Source organism: Bos indicus x Bos taurus, chromosome X (assembly GCF_003369695.1).
Source record: "Bos indicus x Bos taurus breed Angus x Brahman F1 hybrid chromosome X, Bos_hybrid_MaternalHap_v2.0, whole genome shotgun sequence".
Lineage (NCBI taxonomy): Eukaryota > Metazoa > Chordata > Mammalia > Artiodactyla > Bovidae > Bos > Bos indicus x Bos taurus.
The window spans coordinates 23,730,127-23,752,164 of NC_040105.1; positions in this window are offsets into that span (position 1 = coordinate 23,730,127).

Below are 22,038 nucleotides of genomic sequence, written 5' to 3' on the forward strand. Positions count from 1 at the left end.
TAGATTTAAGGTCCTAGATCTGATAGACAGAGTGCAGGATGAACTATGGATGGAGGTTAGTTACATTGTACAGGAGACAGGGATCAAGACCATCCCCATGGAAAAGAAATGCAAAAAAGCAAAAGGGCTATCTGGGGAGGCCTTAGAAATAGCTGTGAAAAGAAGAGAAGTGAAAAGCGAAGGAGAAAAGGAAAGATATAAGCATCTGAATGCAGAGTTACAAAAAATAGCAAGGAGAGATAAGAAAGCCTTCCTCAGCGATCAATGCAAAGAAATAGAGGAAAACAACAGAATGGGAAAGACTAGAGATCTCTTCAAGAAAATTAGAGATACAAAGGGAACATTTCATGCAAAGATGGGCTCGATAAAGGACAGAAATGGTATGGACCTAACAGAGGCAGAAGATGTTAAGAAGAGGTGGCAAGAATACACAGAAGAACTGTACAAAAAAGATCTTCACGACCAAGATAATCATGATGGTGTGATCACTCACCTAGAGCCAGACATCTTGGAATGTGAAGTCAAGTGGGCCTTAGAAAGCATCACTATGAACAAAGCTAGTGGAGGTGATGGAATTCCAGTTGAGCTATTTCATATCCTGAAAGATGATGCTGTGAAAGTGTTGCACTCAATATGCCAGCAAATGTGGAAAACTCACAGTGGCCACAGGGCTGGAAAAGGTCAGTTTTAATTCCAATCCCAAAGAAAGGCAATGCCAAAGAATGCTCAAACTACCACACAATTGCACTCATTTCACACACTAGTGAAGTAATCCTCAAAATTCTCCAAGCCAGGCTTCAGTAATGGTTTTAGAAAAGGCAGAGGAACCAGAGATCAAATTGCCAACATCTGCTGGATCATCGAAAAAGCAAGAGAGTCCCAGAAAAACATCTATCTCTGCTTTATTGACTATGCCAAAGCCTTGATTGTGTGGATCACAATAAACTGTGGAAAATTCTGAAAGAGATGGGAATACCAGACCACCTGACCTGCATCTTGAGAAACCTATATGCAGGTCAGGAAGCAGTTAGAAGTGGACATGGAACAACAGACTGGTACCAAATAGGAAAAGGAGTACGTCAAGGCTGTATATTGTCACCCTGCTTATTTAACTTATATGCAGAGTACATCATGAGAAACGCTGGGCTGGAAGAAGCACAAGCTGGAATCAAGATTGCTGGCCGAAATATCAATAACCTCAGATATGCAGATGACACCACCCTTATGGCAGAAAGTGAAGAGGAACTCAAAAGCCTCTTGATGAAAGTGAAAGAGGAGAATGAAAAATTTGGCTTAAAGCTCAACATTCAGAAAACGAAGATCATGGCATCTGGTCTCATCACTTCATGGGAAATAAATGGGAAAAGAGTGGAAACAGTGTCAGACTTTATATTTTTGGGCTCCAAAATCACTGCAGATGGTGATTGCAGCCAATAAAAGACGCTTATTCCTTGGAAGGAAAGTTATGACCAACCTAGATAGCATATTCAAAAGCCAAGGTATTACTTTGCCAACAAAGGTCCATCTAGTCAAGGCTATGGTTTTTCCAGTGGTCATGTATGGATGTAAGAGTTGGACTGTGAAGAAAGCTGAGCGCCAAAGAATTGATGCTTTTGAACTGTGGTGTTGGAGAAGACTCTTGAGAGTCCCTTGGACTGCAAGGAGATCCAACTAGTCCATCCTAAAGGAGATCAGTTCTGGGTGTTCATTGGAAGGACTGATGCTAAAGCTGAAACTCCAATACTTTGGCCACCTCATGCAAAGAGTTGACTCATTGGAAAAGACTCTGATGCTGGGAGGGATCGGGGGCAGGAGGAGAAGGGGACGACAGAAGATGAGATGGCTGGATGGCATCACTGACTCAATGGACGTGAGTTTGAGTGAACTCTGGGAGTTGGTGATGGACAGGGAGGCCTGGCGTGCTGCTGTTCACGGGGTCGCAAAGAGTTGGACACGACTGAGTGACTGAACTGAATTGAATGTCTATTCCATCTATTCCACTCTCTGCACCATCCACGGACCTCTACTCTTCTGTTCTAGGACAAACTGATTCTTCACTTGCATGCTAGTTGACTGTCATACTAAACCTCCCTGCACAGGGCTCCTGGGATATGTTCACAGTTTCCAGGTAAGTAAGGGTTGCAAAGGTGTTGTCAATATCTGGATGCCATCATTTTTTTAAATGAGAATCAAAAGGAGGCAGCTGTGGTGAGAAATACTGGCTCCAATTGATCTGTTACCAGCATTAATTCTGATTCTTGCCTACTTCAAATCCTAAAAGGTGATGGTCTGACAGTGCTGCACTCAATATGCCAGCAAGTTTGGAAAACTCAGCAATTGCCACAGGACTGGAAAAGGTCAGCTTTCATTCCAATCCCAAAGAATGCTCAAACTACCATGCAATTGCACTCATCTCACATGCTAGTAAAGTAATGTTCAAAATTCTCCAAATCAGGTTTCAACAGTATGTAAAGTGTGAACTTCCAGATTTCAAGCTGGATTTAGAAAAGGCAGAGGGACCAGAGGTCAAATTGCAATCATCCGTTTATCATCGAAAAAGCAAGAGAGTTCCAGAAGAACAGCTACTTCTGCTTTACTGACTATGCCAAAGCCTTTGACTGTGTGGACCACAACAAACTCTGGAAAATTCTTCAAGAGATGGGAATACCAGACCACCTGATCTAGTTCTTGAGAAATCTGTATGCAGGTCAGGAAGCAACAGTTAGAACTGGACATGGAACAACAGACTGGTTCCCAATCGGGAAAGGAGTATGAAAAGGCTGTATATTGTCACCCTGCTTATTTAACTTATATGCAGAGTACATCACGCGGAATGCCAGACTGGATGAAACACAAGCTGGAATCAACATTGCCGGCAGAAATATCAATAACCTCAGATCTGCAAATGACACCATTCTTATGGCAGAAAGCAAAGAACAACTTAAGAGTCTCTTGATGAAAGTGAAAGAGGAGAGTGAAAAGCTGGCTCTGCTCTAACTCTGAGCAGAGTTTTGATTCTTTTTTCTAATTTTCCTTTTATTCCTTTTCCTAATTTTGTGGACAATTAGAATCCTAAAATTCTGGACCTTGCTGAAAAATTTGTTCAGTTCATTTCAGTCACTCGGTTGTATCCAACTCTTTGTGACCCCATGGACTACAGCATGCCAGGCCTCCCTGTCCATCACCAACTCCCAGAGCTTACTCAAACTCATGTCATCAGGTCGGTGATGCCATCCAGTCATCTCATCCTCTGTCGTCCCCTTCTCCTCCCACCTTCAATCTTTCCCAGCATCAGGGTCTTTTCCAGTGAGTCAGCTCTTCACATCAGGTGGCCAAAATATTGGAGTTTCAGCTTCAGCATCAGTCCTTCCAATGAATATTCAGGACTGATCTCCTTTAGGATGGACTGGTTGGATCTCCTTGCAGTCCAAGGGACTCTCAAGAATCTTTTCCAACACCACAGTACAAAAGCATCAATTCTTTCTTTATAGTCCAACTCTCACATCCATACATGACTACTGGAAAAACCATAGCTTTGACTAGACAGACCTTTGTTGGCAAAGTAATGTCTCTGCTTTTTAATATGTTGTCTCAAAGTCAAAAAGTGAAGTTGCTCAGTCGTGTCTGACTCTTTGTGATCCCATGGACTGCAGCCTCCCAGGCTCCTCCGTCTATGAGATTTTCCAGATAAGAGTAATGGAGTGGGTTGCCGTTTCCTTCTCCAATATGCTGTCTAGGTTGGTCATAACTTTTCTTCCAAGGAACAAGCATCTTTTAATTTCATGGCTGCAATCACCATTTGCAGTGATTTTGGAGCCCAAGAAAATAAAGTCTCTCACTGTTTCCATTGTTTCCCCATCTATTTGCCATGAAGTGATGGGACCAGATGCCAAGATCTTAAGTTTTCTGAATGTTGAGTTTTAAGCCAACTTTTTCACTCTCCCCTTTCACTTTTATCAAGAGGCTCTTTAGTTGTTCTTCACTTTCTGCCATAAGGGTGGTGTCATCTGCATATCTGAGGTTAACTGCTGATTATTCTGCATTTATCTGCCTGAGTGGCAGTCTCTACAATCAACTTGTTTCTGTTTGTTCCTCTAGTATCTGACAGAATTGTTCTCTGACTACTGGATTGAGCTGTTCACATTAAATAAGACATTTATTATAGAAATTTTGTAACATAAACTAAGAATAATATAATTAACCTCATGTATCCATCAACCAACTTCAACATTTCAATATTATACCGATCTTTCTCATTGCTTCATTTACCCTCCTCTTTATTAATTTTTCTGGATCCTCAAGGGAAATCTCAGACATATCATTTCACCCATAAATACTTAATCATACATTTCTGGTTGATACACAAATAAATACATTTGTTTATGTATTATTATTGAGCATTATTACATCTACTACCCTCAGCAGTAAGTCCTTAATACTTATTTCATACTGGACTTTTTTAAAATTTCTGTGACTGTTTCAAAGATGTCTCTTTATAGTTGGTTTCAATCAGGATCCAAACAAAGGCCACATAATACATTTAAGTGTTCTAGTCTCTTTTCTTCTGTAACAATTCCCTAACCCCTATTCTGACTTTATGCTTTTGTGTCTGAGAAAGAAGGACAAATTCCTAAGTATGGTTCTGCCAAGCATTTACTTCTCTTTTTGGAACTTTCTGGAATCAGCCTCTTTCTTGCCAAGCCATCTAGTAGCTAAAAAGCTAAAGAACACTTCTTTTCTAGTTGGATTCTACACATTCTTTCTCTGTAGTTAGCCCTGTTCAACTATCAACTATTAGTATTGGGGGACAATCTCTCCTCACTCTAGAAGTACTCATTTTTTCAACCCAAATGATTTCTTATAGATACTCTCTTGCTGCTGCTGCTGCTAAGTCACTTCAGTTGTGTCCGACTCTGTGTGACCCCATAGACGGCAGCCCACCAGGCTCCTCCATCCCTGGGATTCTCTAGGCAAGAACACTGGAGTGAGTTTCCATTTCCTTCTCCAATGCATGAAAGTGAAAAGTGACAGTGAAGTCACTCAGTCGTGTCCGACTCTTTGCAACCCCATGGACTGTAGCCTACCAGGCTTCTCCATCCATGGGATTCTCCAGGCAAGAATACTGGAGGGGGGTGCCATTGCCTTCTCCAAGATACTCTCTTAGACAAGGATAAATGTTACTTGAATATCCTGTTTATGACTCTAACTATTTTAAGAACTTGAATTAGCTACATTGGATATAAAAAATGAAAACATTGTATCACTAAAGAAATACCAATATTAAAAACAAAGAGGTTTTTATCAACAGAGGCAGGAAGGAAAAGAATTATAATATAAAAGTATCACAAATATCTATCAGATTTGGAACTGGTCCATGAGATCTAATTTATTCTGTGAATGTTTGTTTCTCCTACCAAAACACTTTCTGGTAGACTCAAACAGGTTACATATCAGTATTCTAAATTATGTCACTGCATACGATGCTGAGTTCTCCAGATTCATATCTGTCCAACACAGCCCTCAACTTTTAAGTTTGGATCCTTACTGGTACCAAGCTCTTGCTTTTTTCCCCCATTTCTGTGAAAGAAAGTATATACCTTCATTTGTTTCTTGTCACCCTTACAAGCTCTGGTGATGATATAAGAGGATATTAGCAAGTGTTTTAAATGCTTTGAAAGATGAGATCTATGCAATTGTAACAAACTCAATGGCAAAAAATGTTTTACCTAATTCCAAGTACAATTAATGTAATGATTAAGCAAAATTGTATAATGTCTACATTCTATGATCTAGTCAGTGATGTTACAGTGAATTTCAAGAGCACCTAGAGGGCAGTGTCATTTCTGTGTGTCTAGAAGAACACTGATATTTCTAGGTGAAATATCAACTACTAAATCAAATCATACCATGAGCAGTGAAGATTGTATATATAAAAGAAAAGAGGACTTCTATTTTTAGATGGAAAGTTTTAAGTTAGTATTCAGAAACTATTGATATCTTTGAAATAAAAGTTTTCAGTGTCGCTTGAATTCATTACCAGGTATAGAATATTAACAAAATAGCAACTTAAATCAGAAAGGCCTATAAATTCAAGGAAGCCTAATTGAATTAATGGATGGATATACTATATTTCATAAATACTAACTCAAAAAGAACTACAATGACCAAGAACAGAAAAAGAAGATCAATTTGGAATTCACATTCTTGAATAAATGATAATCTATCCTTTGAGCCCAGTTATCTTTCCAACAATATCTACATGTAGAAATAGTAATTTTTCCTTGCAGATATTATAAAGAAAGAAACAGTATTAAATACTAAGATGACTAAGATACTCTGAACTTTGTTTCAGATTCAATGGGCTAAGAAGAAGGGTGATTCCATTACTTACTACTGGAATAGAGATACTAACAGTATCCACTTTGAGAAACAGATTTTTTTTTCTCCTTTTAACTTCACAGGAAGAAAAGCAACCACATGAGTTATGCCATGCCTGAAGCATTTCCCCATTTACAAGACTCTCCCCTGTGGCAAGTGGATATCTTGGAAGTGGCATGCATGTGAGATGCCCTTACACTTCAACACTGGATTAAAAATGGAGACAAATATTCAGTCAAGTTTCTTTTCTTCTATTTATTTTTTCCAGTGGAAAACTCTGTGCCTTCTAAGGTTCCTTCTAAAATCCTTTAATAAGAGTGAGTTCATCAAATCTTGCCACTATCATTCAACATAGTCTTGGAAGTCCTAGGCATGGCAGTCAGTGATTAAAATAAGAAAGAAAGAAAGGATCCAAATTGGAAAAGAAGTAAAACTGTCACTGTTTGCATATGACATGATACTATACATGGAAAATCCTAAAGATGCTACCAGAGTTCATCAATGAATTTGGTAAAGCTGCAGGGTACAAAATTAACACACAGAAATCTCTTGCATTCCTATACACTGACAAAGAAAGAGCAGAAAGAGAAATTAAGGAAACAGTTCCATTTACTATTGCATCAAAAAGAATAAAACACCTAGGAATTAACCTATCAAAGGAGGCAAAAGATGTGTACTCAGAAAACTCTAAGATACTGATGACAGAAATCAAAGATGACACAGAAAGATGGAGAGATATACTATGTTCTTGGATTGGAACAATCAATATCAACAAAATTACTATATTACCCAAAGCAATCTTTTCACAGAATTAGAACAAAAAACTTCACAGTTTATATGAAAATATGAGCGTCTCTGAACAGCAAAAGCAACCTTGAGAAAGAAAAATGGAGCTGGAGGACTCAGGCTCCCTGACTTCGGACTGTACTACAAAGTTACAGTAATCAAAGGAGTATGGTACTGACAAAAAAAATCAGAAATATAGATAAATGAAACAGGATAGAAAGCCCAGAGATAAACCTATGCACCTATCACTTAATCTATGACAAAGGAGGCAAAATGTACAATGGAGAAAAGACAGTTTCTTCAAAAATTGGGAAAAGTGGACAGTAGCATGTAAATGAATGAAATTAGAACACTTCCTAACACTTCCACAAAAATAAACTCAAAATGGATTAAAAACCTAAATGTAAAGCCAGACACTACAAAATGCTTAGAGGAACACTCTGACACAAATCTCATCAAGATCTTTTCTGACCCATTTTCTAGAGTAATGAAAATAAAAATAAATGAGATCTAATTAAACTTGAAAGCTTTTGCACAGCAAAGGAAATCATAACAGATAACCCAGATAATGGGAGAAAATATTTGCAAATGAAGCAATCGACAAGGAATTAATCTCTAAAATACACAAACAGCTCATTCTACTTAATATAAGAAAAAGAAACAACCCAATCAAAAAATGAGTGGTAGACCTAAATAGACATTTCTCCAAAGATGACATACAGATGACCAAAAAGTCCAGGAAAAGATGCTCAACATCACTAATTATTAGATAAATAAAAAACAAATCTACAATGAGGTATCATCTCACACCAGTCAGAATGGCCATATTACTTATATGTGGGATCTAAAAAATAACGGAGAAATGAATTCATTTACAAAACAAAAACAGACTCACAGATGTATAAAACAGACTTATGGTTACCAGGGGGCAAGCATGGGAGAGATAAATTGGGAGATTGGGATCGACATATACACACTACTAGAAATAAAATAGATAACTAATAAAGACTTACTGTATAGCACAGGGAACTCTACTCAATACTCTGTAATGGCTTATATGGGAAAATAATCCCAAAATTGAGTGGTATATGACATGTATAACTGATTCACTTTGTTATATACTTGAAATTAATACAACACTGTAAATCAACTACACTCCAACAAAAATTTTAAAAGTATAAAGAGGAAAAGAAAAAGAAGTCATCTACTGAAACACTCCAGCCATAATAATCATCCAGTGAATATATGTCAAGCTGAATCAACTTGAACAGAGAGCAAAGACTATCTCTGGGACTTTGTCAAAGGGTAACAATTTATAGCTGAACCTCAAGGGAGGCACAGGGACAGGAAATGAGTATAGAGTATTCATATCTGAGGGAGTTAATTCTTAGGTAGGTTGATAAGAAGCCCCGGAGGAGGAGGAGAAATGGACAACCATTTTCCCCCCTACATTCCTTAATATTTTTCCTACATTCTTAGACACATAAAAGTTTTTTTCTTTAAGCCCAGAGTTAATGATTACACAACAAAACAACTCATCTTGGTCAAGGATATGTTTTTCCTTCAACTCTGTACCAATGATTATTTAACAACAATGTATCTTGCTTGAGGACATCAATGTATCTTGCTTGAGGACAACAGTGTATCTTGCAGAAGGAGAAATCCTTCTGACTAATCTTGTTATTTTAAGATGTAAGTTGTGGGAGTGGGTCTGGTAAGACCTTTCTATTGTTAGTTCTAATGCTGTTATCTTAAAATGTTAATTGTGGAAATGGGTCTAGTAAGACTTTACAACCTTGAAACATTCTTTTGATTTACTGTAATAACCAATTGAAAAAGTATATAGCTCCCTTGCTAAGACTAGTGAGGGGGCTGAAAGGTTGTTGCTGCTGCTGCTGCTAAGTCGCTTCAGTCATGTCCGACTCTGTGCAACCCCATAGACGGCAGCCCACCAGGCTCCCCCATCCCTGGGATTCTCCAGGCAAGAGCACTGGAGTGGGTTGCCATTTCCTTCTCTAATGCATGAAAGTGAAAAGTGAAAGTGAAGTTGCTCAGTCGTGTCCAACTCTCAGCGACCTCATGGACTGCAGCCCACCAGGCTCCTCCATCCATGGGATTTTCCAGGCAAGAGTACTGGAGTGGGTTGCCATTGAAAGGTTGTTGCTGAACCACAGAAGACACTGGGATTCTTGGCCTCTGGAGGAGAAGAATTCAATCCGGGGCCAGAAACAAGGCTTGATTGCTCAGAGCTTTTGTGTAATAGAGTTTTATTAAAGTATAAAAGGGATAGATAAAGCTTCCAACATTGACATCAGAAGTGGGCAGAAAGAGTACCCCCTCCCTAGTGTTAGCAAGGGAGTTATATACTTTTTGATTAGTTATTACAATGAATGGAAAGAATGTCTGGAGGTTGTAAAGATCTTACTAGACCCACTCTCATAATTTACATTTTAAGATAACAGGATTAGCCAGAAGGTTTTCAGGAAGGAGAAACTGTCTTCAAGCAGGATACATTGTTGTTATATATCCTTAGTACAGAGTTTAAACTGAGTTGTTCCTTGTGTAATCATCAGTTCCTGGCTTAAAGATAAAAATGTTTTATGTGACTAAGACTAAGGAATGTAGAGGAAAAAAAAAAAAAGTTTGTTCTTTCCTCCTCCTTGAAACAGAGAAGGCAATGGCAACCCACTCCAGTACTCTTGCCTGGAAAATCCCATGGATTGGGGAGCCTGGTAGGCTGCAGTCCATGGAGTCACACAGAGTCGGACACAACTGAAGCAGCAGCAGCAGCAGCCTCCTTGAGAATTCCAGACCCCTCTCTCCTTGGGGACCCCCAGACTTCTTATCAACCTGCCTAGGAATTGACTCTCTCAGGGCATGCTCCATTCCCATTCTGATGTCTATGTCTGATGTCCCTGTCCTTTTTCACTGTAATAAAACTTCTGCCACACAAAAGCTCTGAGTAATCAAGCCTGGTCCCTGATTTCAAAGCTAAATCTTCTTCAGAGATCACGAATCTGACATCGTTCACTGTAAGCTATCATATCCATGTCTGGATATTTGCAATAAACTAGACGTGAGAAAACAGGTGCTGTTGTGTGAAAACTACCCAGATATAGGCCTCTCCTTCCACAAGTACAAAATTCCATCTTGTTATGTAGCTGATAATTCATTTTAGAAACCCATGAAGGTTAAATGGACATCTAGAATTCTTTACAGAAATTGTTTTCATGTATCTAGGTAGCTTGTAAATATAATTTTTGTATCATTTAAATAAAACAAAATAATGAACAAAAATAATAAGAGTGAGTTAAATATTCCCACTGTGCATGTAGGAGGAATTCCTTAGTGAAGATCCACCACCATAGTTTTTCAATATCATTTTACTTCTCTCATTTTGTAGCAAGGAAATTAAATCAAGACCATTAATTAAAAAAAAAAAGCCCTATTTTCCATTAAAGATAAATGTACACTTACATTCTTTTCATGAAATGTGTTACTAAAGTTCATAAACCTTAACTGCTTTTGCAGAATTTCTCTGTATTAATAGGGATGAGAAATATTGCTCCTTCAGAAGACACTTGTTTTAAATAAAAAGTATAAGGCCCAATACAATTGATGTTGAGACATTTATTTCAGTATCTTTAAAATCAAACCTAAACTGCAATGCATTCATGTCCCTGCATGTGTTCAAACTATGGTGAAATTTGCAGGTGAGTGGGATAAATTGAGGTGTGTACATGCTAAGTCGCTTCACTTGTATCTGATTCTATGCGACCCCATGGACTGTAGCCCACTGACTCCTCTGTCCATGGGACTCTCTAGGAAAGAATACTGGAGTGGGCTGCCATTTCCTTCTCCATGGAATCTTCCCAACACAGGGATTGAACCTGCATCTCTTATGTCTACTGCATTCACAGGTGAGTTCTTTATCACTAAGACCACCTACAGCTGCTGCTGCTGCTAAGTTGCTTCAGTCGTGTCTGACTCTGTGTGACCCATGGGAAGCCCTAAATAAATTGAAGCTAGACAATCATTCATGCAATTATTTTCTTCTGGGGAACATAGGGAACATAGCCCTTATATTATATTCTCGAATAGTCCCAGGTCTGACATTTTCTAGCCCTAATTCTAATTCCTAACAACACCTTCGTTACAGACACAATAGCTGTAAAAATATCTAGACACCATGCACACATAAATGAGTAATAGAACAATTTTTCCTTTGATAGATCATCCAAATACAATAATACTGCCATATGTAGGTTAAATTCAATAGGTAAATTTTTAAATAACACTAATTCCTAAGTTGGGAGATGGTTTATGTGTATGTGTTGTGGGGGGACGTGTGTAGGTGTGGTGAACACATAAGGAAAGCTGCTTTATTATATAACCAGTGAACTTTAATCAAACTTCTTCAAACGTACTACCTCTTCCCATTTAATTTGTGACTATTTCCAAATTGTTCTGTGGCTTAGGGTTATTAGACATGTCTTAATTGTATGATTCATGTAAATTTCAAGTATTACAGTTTAGAAGGAAGAGTAAATTTTAACTACTCCGTGGCTCAAACTATTAGCATTATGTCTCTCCATGTAAATTTTGATGCACTTTTCATTAATACTGTTGTCATCTTTATTATTGGAGAAGGCAATGGCACCCCACTCCAGTACTCTTGCCTGGAAAATCCCATGGACGGAGGAGCCTGGTAGGCTGCGTTCCATGGGGTCGCTAAGAGTCGGACACGACTGAGCGACTTCACTTTCCCTTTTCACTTTCATGCATTGAAGAAGGAAATGGCAACCTGCTCCAGTATTCTTGCCTGGAGAATCCCAGGGACGGGGCAGCCTGGTGGGCTGCCGTCTATGGGGTCACGCAGAGTCGGACATGACTGAAGCGACTTAGCAGCAGCAGCATCTTTATTATATATGTTTTTATATTATATTATATATGTTTTATATTATATATGTTTATTATATATGTATACATCTTTATATATGTTTTTGATTTTAGCAATACTTTCTGAACTGAAGAGGATGTCAAATGCTTCTCTCTGTTATTATATCAGGTTCCTAACAACTGTTTCCAGTGGCTGGATCATATTCTATTGAGTTTCATTAACTATATTATTAGATATTTAAGTAGTTTTTCCCACTCTATTAATAACATTATGAAATCTATGTTAATGCATAAAGGTTTTATATATTTTACATTTTACCTTAGGCTAGAACACTGCCATGTACTGAACAGTAAAAGGGAAAAAAAAAAGCACGTGTTCCTTCTTGATAGGGCCCTCTCGTCTACATTTTTTCTTACGCCATTCCCCATGAACTTCCTCTCAGTCATCAATATGCTTATTTTTGTGCTCTCACCTGAAGGAAGAAACTCTTCCAAATTGAGCTCTCTTTCAGGCATTGTTTACTCTCATGCTAGCTCTTGAGGATTGTCTTGGAGTATGTTTCTCTCTTCGAGGCAGCAAGTTACAGTGGAAAGAGCATGAATCAACTTGTCATTCATTCTTGTGTCATACACAGCCTTAGTCTTCCAGCCTCAGTCTTCCCATCTCTAAAATGTGAGGAACGATACCTACCCATCAGGACTGTTGTGACAGTTAACAAAGAATAACATCCATGAATATGTAATGCTAGATATATCTGAGGCGCTCAGTAAATGTAACCTGAATCTTAATCAAGACCTAAGTTATTAACCAGATACTTTATAGACCTTTCAGCGCAGTGCTATCCAAGATAACTTTCTATTGTGATGGAAATAAAATGCATTGTCCAGGATGGTAGCCACCAACCACATGTGGATATTCAACACTTGAAATAGGTTCTTCTACAACCAAAGAACTGAATTTTTATGTTTAATTAATCTTAATTAGATTGATGTGGCTAGTGCTACTGCAATTGTCTAATACAGGTCTAGAGAATATGTCTTTGCTTTTGTTATCTAAACAATGACTACCTTAATAATGATAGAACTTTTGGATAGATAAAACCAAGGCTATTCCATGAAGATGGATGAACAAAATACTCGAAACTGAGGAGACTATGAAAATTTTCAGTTGTGGCTCTCTAGGCAGATATATACTCTTTCTCCACAGGAGGCTGAAACTGGCCTTATAAGGACAGCTAAACAGGCCACCCTGATCTTGTTAGAGCCATAATTCATCCCCTACAACCAAGGTGGTTGTTTGCAGGAACTGGAATACCCTGAGTAGTTCATTGCAGATTCAAAACTAAATATATTGATGAACCAACTTTGGCCTACTGAAAATAAAACCACCATTTCAAAAAATGAAAAATACTTAACAAATTTTAGTAATAATGAGCTAAAACAAGCCATTTGAGTTGGTGCCTTGCTCAGTGAGGCGTTTTCTTGAAGTTAAATTGATGGGTGAGATTTAGTTTACATTGTGAAGAAAATAATAACAGGAGCAATTTTTGAACCTAATTGCTAATAAAGTGCACAAATAATGGCTTATAAATGTTAACATGTGATTCTGCAGTGTTTAATGTATAAATGCCTAAAAGAAGTTAATTTTCAGAAATTCACATTTAATAATATTACTGATTAATAGTGTTGTACTTATAAATGTTGGAAATTATTCCTCTGTATTTCCATGGTGTAGTTATTATAGTAATATCAATTATACTTGTAATTGTCACAAGTATAAGGAAAAGCAGGCACCACATTTTATACAATTAACAGAGAGGAATTATTTACTAGGGTTTGTGGAATTTATCACAAGGTGTTGTTAATACATATTAAACTTAAAATTTTGTATTGGAATATACTTGATTTACAAATACATTTTAAATTTTGATGTGTTTAAAAGGTTAATTCTAAATCTATTAATAGAAGATTAAAAATTAAAATAGATTATCAATGAAAAGAAAAATGTACCTATTGATAATACTTTTGATGATATTTTCAATGTAGTAATGCATTACAAAAACAAAAATAAGAAAACTACTTTCAGAACAAAGAGTTGGTCTTCATTTGAGCACTTGTTTTCCTTATTAGAGTCATTGTCCCAATTTATTAATTTTTCCTATCTGATACTAACCACCACTGGAAAAATCTCACATTCTTACTTCTAATACCCTCTATGATCAGTATATAAATTGGTCTAATTATTCAACACTACTCTAGGTGTTGCTGTGAAGGTACATTTGGAGATGTCCCTATCATCTACAATCTGCTGGCTTTCTATAAAGATGAGCCTCAATAATCTGAGTGGGCCTCATCTAATCAGAATAAAGGCTTTAAATGCAAAATTTAGGTTTCTCTGAGGAAGAGGAAATTCCGCCTGTTAAATGAACTGTCACTTCAACTAGTGCCCATGAGCTCCAGCCTTCCTGACTTGCCCCTGTTGTTGGTGTTGTTTAGTTGCTCAGTCCGACTCTTTGCAACTCCATAGACTGCAGCATGCCAGGATCCCCTGTCCTCCACTATCTCCTGGAGTTTGCTCAAACTCATGTCCATTGAGTCAGTGATGCCATCCAACCATCTCATCCTCTGTCATCCCCTTCTCCTCCTGCCTTCAGTCTTTCCCAGGATCAGAGTCTCTTCCAATGAGTCGGTTCTCTGCACCAGGTGGCCAAGTATTGGGCTATGGATTTTCAAACTTGCCTAGGCATTCCCCGGGCTTCACTGGCAGCTCAGTGGTAAAGAACCCCCCTGAAATGCAGGAGACACTAATCTTCCCAACCCTCTGAAATGTGGGCTTGGAATATCCCCTGGAGAAGGGGATGGCTACCCACTCTAGTATTCTTGCCTGGGAAATCCCATGGACAGAGGAACTCGGCAGGCTATGGTCCATGATGTCACGAAGAGTCGGACATGACTGAGTGATTAAATAACAACAACGAGGCATCCCTTACAACCATGTAAACTGATCCTGCTGGTTCTGTTTCTCTGGTTAAAGCCTGACTGATACACCTGCCATGCTCAGTCACTACCAGGGAGCTGCCCAGGGAGACTGTGACCTTGGCATGAATGCCATGCATAATTCCCAAGTGATAACAACTGGAGGCTGTCAGCCAACTATATTCTTTTTAGCAGCTTCTCCTTTGTAAGATCTGAGCAGCCAGTGTTCATGGTTGCCACATACTTTTACAATGATCACCTAGAAAGCAAAGTGCTAAATCCAGGGAATTCATTGCAGGACTTATTTGAACTCCTTATAAAGCTCCATTCTCCTTCCTCTTCAGAATCACTACTGTTCCTTGTTCAGACTATTCCTTTCAAATTACTTCATGACAGATCCTGATTTCATCATTTTTATATTATTTATCCTTTAATTTAGGATCCCCTGGGAGCTGATCCAGAGACAAGGATTTGATTACAAGTGGTTTGTTTGGGAGATGGTAACCAGCAGCAAAGTGAGAACATTAGATTTAGATGAAAGGAAAGTAAAAATTTTAAAAGGTAGTTTTTCAAGCTACTTATCATGATATGTAAATGAAGTTTAGTCACCTGGAGAACTCGGGGAGAATGTTCAGGGCAACACCTCAGAGTTATCTTACAAAAGAGGTTATGGAAATGGAGTATTTATCCAGCAGTTCCCAGCAGCTGTGCTAAATGTTGCTTACAGGGTGGGTGGGTGATTATCAGTACTTATTGAAGAGCAAGCTTTGGGGCAAGAGAGAGCCCTCAAAGTCACAGGTTCCTGGCAGCTGGAAACTTGCCAATATGCACTGAAATGTCACATGTTAAAGGGATACAGGTGGGACACCATGACCATGTGCTACATATCACCCACCCATGGCACAGAGTAGATGCGAAAGTTTGTTTCCTGACTGACTGAATGACTATGCAGACCTGGACAAAAACTTCCATATCTGTTTCAAGGTTTGAGGTCCCATATAGAATGGAAATTAACTCCTTTGTCAGTCTGACTTTCAAGCTGAATGATGCCTGCAGACATGGGATTCTCAGCTATGCATCTATGCATCTCCCGAGGAATACTAGTTCGCAGTTTACTCTCAAATTTGCCTTACTCTAAAATTTGCTAACTTAAAGAAAATCTACACTGTTCAGAAAAATTGTGCCTTTCTGACTCTAAATTTCTGGGATATTTCAAAGAATGTGAAATAAAACTTGCATCATTTTATGACAGTCATAAAATTTTAAAAAAGTTATATTCTACCAATGATCATAGCAAGTACAAGCTATTTTAGGACACGACTGTAAGAAAATGGCAGACAAAAATACACAGTTTTGGTAACTTCTTCCATAGATTTTTCACAAGAAAGAATAAATGATAGACCAACTCTTAAATATTTTAAAACTGCAGGATTCTTTCGGTGCACATTCACACTACCTTGTCATCATGCTGACAGAATTTGCTAAACAAGCACAGCTTAAGAGGATTTCACATTACTGAGAGAAAAGGGCAACCTGTAATATAAAGCATTAAACTGCAAGGAAAGCTGGCCTGTTGGTAATACTTACAAAATTGATTTGTGTTGCTTGAGATCCTAGAGGTAATAGGGAAACTTTACAGCACTTAGCTACAAAATAAACCCTTTATCTTGCTGCCCTATGTATTTCCTTCTCTATGATCCACAGAGATTTTCTGAATAGGTAAATTCTTCATATTTTCACAGCACATAGAGATTTTAGAAGAGTGCATCAAGTGTTCAAAAATATTATCTAATATTATTAGTATTGCAAATTGATTGGATGCATTTTCAACCTTACAAAATTAGTAGGAGTGATCCCAGGATTGTGTTCATGGTGGGGTAAGTAACATGGCAGTGAATATCTACTTAGTTCCTGAAAGCAGATTGTGCATATTAAGACAATTACCATACATGAAGCAACTATGGGTACCTCTGATTTCTAAACAAATATATATATTTCCTTTAGCAATGACTTTCAACATATTCTAGAAAAGAAACACTTTGATTTTGAATAAACTGTCACATGTGCTATGTTCTGTTTTCATCTTAGTTGCATTTTTTAGTTATATAAATGGCCATATCATCTTTCCTTAAATGGGGAGAAGGATACAAGACTATCTCGGCCATTACAACAACACCCACAAAGATTAAAGAGCATAAACAAAGAACTTCTGACCAAATAAGAACTCTCTCCACTGCCCTTTTTCTACAAGTCTCAGTGGCTGAATCAGACTCGCAATGGCCCTATCCAATTTCTTTAAACAACCTGGTGTATTCACATAACCTGTGCTCTGATGGTTAAGAACGGAGGTTCTAATGCAAGCAGATCATAGTTCAAACCCTAGTTCTACCAAGATTATCACCTGAGTGACCATGAACACATAATTCAAGTACTCTTAGTTTCTTAATCTGCAAAATGCAAATAATATCATTTCAGAAACAACAGCAAGGTTGCTGTGGGGATAAAGTGAGATAACCACATTAATATCTGCTTATCTTAAACTTCAAAACTATTAACTGATGAAAATTTTAAAACCTTACATTTTTATATTGTCTTCAGTGACATCTATATATCATGCTTAGAAAAAATAATCTTTGTATTTTTAAGTATATAATTTAGAAACTTGGGAACGGAAATTCCTTTCCAAAGAAGACAGAATTGAGACAATCATTCAAGAAGAAAAGGGTGCAAGTCATCTTCCTTTACTTAACAACAGTCAAGTTAATTTCCTCCAAGAAAACTTAGATAAAAAAGAATCAAACACCATCTATGATTCCACACACCCAGGCTGGATTTCATATTGAGTTATTAAATATTTACTATTAATTTTAGAAATTTATAGTGACAGTCTGCCAATACTCTCAACTATTCATTTAGTGAAAGCTTAGCTGTATCACTGTAAAAATACAATTCCCTTACTATGTCAATTGTGGTGAGATATTTAATTTCTTATTCATCTGAAAGAAAAAATTACACACCTAGTGGACAAAAAGTCTCATTAAACTCTGAAATTAAATCTCAGCTGCAAACAGGTCAGTTTAACCCTATCTCCATAAAATATTACTTCAAGTGTTTTATAAATAAGTTTCTATCTTAACAAGGATGTATATATTTAGTATATGATTATTCAGATGAGAAAGAAGAAAATGTCTACCAAATGTGAAAAGACAATCTTGACTTCAAACCAGGGATTCTCAGACTGTACCATAGTTAACTTCTACCAGTAACCATGACTTACCACAGCATTTATGTTACTTGGCAGGGACTAAGAAGAGGGCGTTGCAAGGCTCCCTGGGGAGGGTATAACAGAATGCCTATGGAGGTACAGATTAAAATATGTCACTAGGGTTTTCTGGCATGATCTCCTGGGAGGTTGGATTTGGGCTGCACTGTCAAACTCTTCAAATTGTTTTAAATAATTTTCAATTCTGTAACACTGATTTAGATGTTCATGTTTTACATTTATATTTTACGTCATGAGATTTGCTCACATCTCTAGTTCTGAATATATTTTGTTGTTGCTGTTTCACTATGATCTAAGAGATGGCACATTTCTCTATAATGCTGCAGGAATTAAGTGTTTAGTGTTTGTGGTGAGTGACCATTTATACACTCCAAATACTCCCCAATTGACTTACGAAATTAAATAAAGAAAATGGAATTCTTCTAACCAGGGGCTTGTGTAGCTCAATGAGGCTATGAGCCATGCCATGCAGGATCACCCAAGATGGATGGGTCACAGTGAAGAGTTCTGATAAACATGGTCCACAGGAGGAGGAAATGGCAACATACTCCAGTACTCTTGGCATGAGAATCCATGAACAGTATTAAAAGGCAAAAAGATAAGACACCAAAAGATGAGCCTCCCAGGTTGGAAGGTGTCCAATATGCTAATGGGGAAGAGTGCCCTGGCAATTACTAAGAGCTACAGAAAGAATGAAGAGGATGGGTCAAAGCAGAAACTATGCTCAGTTGTGGATGTGTCTGGTGGTGAAAGTAAAATCTGATGCTATAAAGAAAGATACTGCATAGGAACCTGGAATATGAGGTCCACAAATCAAGGTAAGCTGGACATAGTCAAGCAGAAGATGGCAAGAGTGAACATTGACATCTTAGGAATCAGTGAACTAAAATGGATGGGAATGGGCAAATTTAATTCATATAAACATTATATCTATTACTGTGGGCAAGAATCCCTTAGAAAAAACAGAGTAGCCCTCATAGTCAACAAAAGAGTCTGAAATGCAGTACTTTGGGTACAGAATGATCTCTGTTTGTTTCCAAGGAAAACCATTCAACATCACAGTAATTCAAATCTATGTCCCAACCACTAATGCTGAAGAAGCTAAAGTCGAAGGGTTCTATGAAGACCAATAACACCTTCTAGAAATAACACCAAAAAAAGATGTCCTTTCATCATAGGGGATTGGAATGCAAAAGTAGGAAGTCAAGAGATACCTGGAGTAACAGGCAAGTTTGGCCTTGGAGTACAAAATGAAGCAGGGCAAAGGCTAACCAAGTTTTATCAAGAGAGCACACTGGTCACAGCAAACACTCTTTTCCAACAATTCAAGAGATGACTCTACACATGGACATCACCAGATGGTCAATACCAAATCAGATTGATCATATTCTTTGCAGCTAAAGATGGAGAATCTCTATACAGTCACCAAAAACAAGATCAGGAGTTGACTGTGGCTCTGATCAACAGCTCCTTTTTGCAAAATTCAGGCTTAAATTGAAGAAAGTAGGGAAAATCACTAAGTCAAAAGGTATGACCTAAATCAAATCCCTTATGATTATACAGTGGAGGTGACAAATAGATTCAAGGGGATGAGATCTAGTAGACAGAGTGCCTGAAGAACAATGGATGGAGGTTCGTGGCATTGTACACGAGGCAGTTACCAAAACAATCCTGAAGAAAGAGCAATGACAAGAAGGCAAAATGGTTGTCTGAGGAGGCTTTACAAATAACTGAGGAAAGAAGAGAAATGAAAGGCAAAGCAGAAAGGGAAAGATATACCCAACTGAATGCAAAGTTCCAAAGAATAGCAAGAAGAGATAAGAAGGCCTTTGGAAACAAATAGTTAAAAGAAATAGAGAAAAACAATTGAATGGGAAAGACTAGAGATCTCTTCAAGAAAACTGGAGATATCAAGGGAATGTTTCATGCAAGTGTGGGCACAATGAAGGACAGAAATGGTAAGGACCTAAGAGAAGCAGAAGATATTAAGAAGAGGTGGCAAGAATACACAGAAGAGCTATATAAGAAAGGTCTTATAGCCAAAGCAATCTTGAGAAAGAAGAATGGAGCTGGAGGAATCAACCTTCCTGATTTCAGACTATACTACAAAGCTACAGTCATCAAGAGAGTATGGTACTGGCACAAAACCAGAAATATAGACCAATGGAACAAGATAGAAAGCCCAGAAATAAACTCATGCACCTATGGGCACCTCATTTTTGACAAAGGAGGCAAGAATATGCAATGGGGCAAAGATAAGTGCTGCTGGGAAAACTGGACAGCTACATGTAAAAAAATGAAATTAGAACATTTCCTAACACCATACACAAGGATAAACTCAAAATGGATTAAAGGCATAACTGTAAGACTAGGAATTACAGAACTCTTAGAGGAATACATAGGCAGAACACTCTGACATAAAACACAGCAAGATCCTCTATGACCCACCTCCTAGAGTAATGGAAATAAAAACAAAAATAAACAAGTGGGACCTAATTAAACTTAAAAGGTTTTGTACAACAAAGGAAACAAGGTGGAAAGACACCCTCAGATGGGAGAAAATAATAGCAAATGAAACAAATGACAAAGGATTAATTTCAAAAATAAATAATCAGCTCCTACAAATCAATACCAGAAAAACAAACAACCCAATCAAAAAGTGGGGAAAAGACTTAAACAGACATTTCTCCAAAGCCAGCATACAGATGGCTAATAAACACACAAAAATATGTTCAACACCCCTCATTATTAGAGAAATGCAAATTAAATCACAATGAATTATCACCTCACACCAGTCAGAATGGCCATCATCAAAAAATCAACTAACAATAAATGCTGGAGATGGTGTGGAGAAAAGGGGACCCTCTTGTACTGTTGGTGGGTATGTAAATTGACACAGCTGCTATGGAAGACAGTATGGAGATTCCTTAAAAAACTAGGAATAAAATCACCATATGACACAGCAATCCCACTACCAGGCATATAGCCTGAGGAAACCAAGACTGAAAAAGACACATGTATCCCAATGTTCACTGAAGCACTATTTACAATAGCTAGACATGGAAGCAACATAGACGTCCATCGACAGATGAATGGATAAAGAAGCTGTGGTACATATATACAATGGTATATTATTCAGCCATAAAAAGGAACACATTTGAGTCAGTCCTAGTGAGGTGGGTAAATCTAGAGCCTATAACACAAAGTAAGTCAGAAAGAGTAAATATTGAATATTAATGTACACATATGAAATCTAGAAAGACAATACTGATGAACCTATTTTCAGGGCAGCAAAGGAGACACAGACATAGAGAAAAGACTTATGGACACTGGGGGAGGGGGGAGGAAGGAGAAGGTGGGATGTATGGAGAGAGTAACATGGAAATATACATTACCGTATGTAAAACAGATAGCCAATGGGAATTTGCTATATGACTCAGGGAACACAAAGTGGGGCTCTGTAACAATCTAGAGGGTTGGGATGGGGAAGGAGGTGGGAGGGATGTTTGAGAGGGAGGGGATGTAGGTAAAACTATGGCTTATTCATGCTGATGTTTGGCAGAAACCAACAGAATACTGTAAAGCAATTATTTTTCAATTAAAAATAAATTTAATTAAAAAACAGATAAGAAGACTTGGGGGAATAAAAAGAGCAGGGTGATTGGTAGGGTAAATATCTGGCTTTCTCTGATTGGTCCTAAATTGGAAGTGGGGCA